The sequence below is a fragment of the Limulus polyphemus genome, unplaced genomic scaffold (assembly GCF_000517525.1).
Source record: "Limulus polyphemus unplaced genomic scaffold, Limulus_polyphemus-2.1.2 Scaffold3510, whole genome shotgun sequence".
Lineage (NCBI taxonomy): Eukaryota > Metazoa > Arthropoda > Merostomata > Xiphosura > Limulidae > Limulus > Limulus polyphemus.
In genome coordinates, this window is record NW_013669120.1 from 45,236 (window position 1) to 47,538 (window position 2,303).

The window sequence follows — 2,303 nt, forward strand, 5'->3', positions numbered from 1 at the left end:
AACATAGCGTTATATGTGAAAATTACGATACGTTATCCTTGAATGAACCGAAAGGTTGAATGATTGAATTATTTATTTGAATTTGGTATTTCAGTAATTTTTGTTCATTAAAGATATGATATAATTTATACTATTATTATTAATGTGTCTGTGAACTTTAGAAATACTTCATCTACGAATTAGTTTTCTGATGAAATTGGATTAATACAAGAGTCAGTTTTGTAAACGTGAGATGACTGTATACATATAGGCTTAGGTGGTCCTATTTTTAGTAACAAAAAACTTCTGACTGCACCAAGTTTCGATTATGAGTGTTTAGAATGAATTCATATTCATGTTGGCACATAAGACATCTATATATACACTTTGGATAACACGCGATGTATCAAGGATTAATCATATTGTAAAAAGTCAAGTATGAATCATTAAATATACACTAAGTTGATATCTCACCAGAAAGATGCATGCTATAAATACTGAAGGAAGTGGCCAAGGTGTATTAGTTCAAGAAGTTATGGTCGAGCATCAGGAAGGGAGCTGAAATCTTTGGAATAGACTGAAATATAAGCAAGCATGAAGTATTGAAATGTCGGAAATGTGATAACAATATTCATTAGGATAAGTTACCAAGTAGTATTGTATACCAAAATGTGGTTGATAAATACGTTCTTTTACTTTGTCACTGAACTATGGTTAATTGTTGCGATTCAACTCAGTTAACTCGTACAGCTATAAACCTAGATAACGCAATTCTGACACCGTTAAAATAAAAACAATTGAACTAATAGTATAAATTTAATAAGTTGTGTATTATTTCTGTAGGAAATAATAATAATATTGAAATTCAACTTACATACAATTCAGTTAATTTAATAGAAAGCAAAGAAATATAATTGGCAACAAATACACCCACCCAGATAACTGTAAAATGAGATACATGAATATAGAAATACAAATCAGTGCATATAAGAATGAAATTGCGACAAGCCAGCCCACATGAGTAAAGAATTATGGCAAGCTAGGTCACGTGAGGATATAATTATGGCAAGCTAGGCCACATGAGTAAAGAAGTATGGCAAGCTAGGTCACGTGATAATAGAATTGTGGCAAACTAGGTCACGTGATAATAGAATTGTGGCAAGCTAGGCCACGTGAGGATAGAAATGTGGCAAGCTAGGCCACGTGAGGATGCTTATCATAATTCCAATTTTGCATCCATGTGGCCTGGATGACTACATTTCTATCCTCACGTGGCCTAGCTTGCCACAATTCCTAGGCCACGTGAGGATGGAATTGTGGCAAGCTAAGCCACGTGAGGATTTCGAAGGATTTATTGTTTCATCTTTAATATATGTACTATTCAGTACGTAGTTAACTGTACCGTTTTCAGTTTATTCCATAATATTGGAGGTTCTTAGTTTAAGTCAATATTAGAATTAATTACAATAGTCAGAGCATTAGATTCGTAGAGTTTGGGCTTTAGTTAGTTTATTTCGTTCCTATCTTGACATTTATTTTTCTCTTTAACTTGAACATTTGTCGTGAAGCTTCTTTTATCTTCAATGTATTTTCACTATCAGAGGGCTGCTGTTCGATATAACGATTCCAGATATTTCCCCCAATTTAATACTCTTTTATCCACTTATAAGTTTGGATCAATACCATATGTCCAATGGTATCCAACCAGGATCCCATAATAGTCGTGATCAATCCTGTTAGTGCTAATCTTAAGAAGTACTTTATGTGTGCTTGTGTCGTTAGAGCTAATCTTAAAATTTTCCTAGTGCGTGTGTTTGTATCCTACAGTTTTCCTTGTAATCTGCCTTACTTACAATGAGTGACTAATGTGAATACCCAGCAACCAAGTGTGTAATTCACAACAATATTGACCTTATTTTTGTAGCTAATTCAATAATGTAGAAACATATGCTATGTATTTATACCTAGATAACATAGAATTATTTTATTTTAAAAGGGAAAATAGCTGCAAAACATTTCACAATGAATTTCATTGTAGTCCTCGCATATTAAAAAAAATATAATTTCGTCTAAGACCAACGTTTTACGAATGAAACAACTGTATTATGGATCAGATAGTGTAGCTACAGTTTAACATATAATCTAATACTTGTATTGCATTTAGTGTATGTCTCTATGGATTTCTTGTTTCAGAGTTTGCACGAAATTAACCAATTCCCTATATTTTTTGTTTAAATCCTTTCGCCCTGTAAGTAGGTTAACTAAGACACTTTGAGGAGATGTTATGGACATGGTTTAAGGAATCTATGAAGACTATAGGTGTT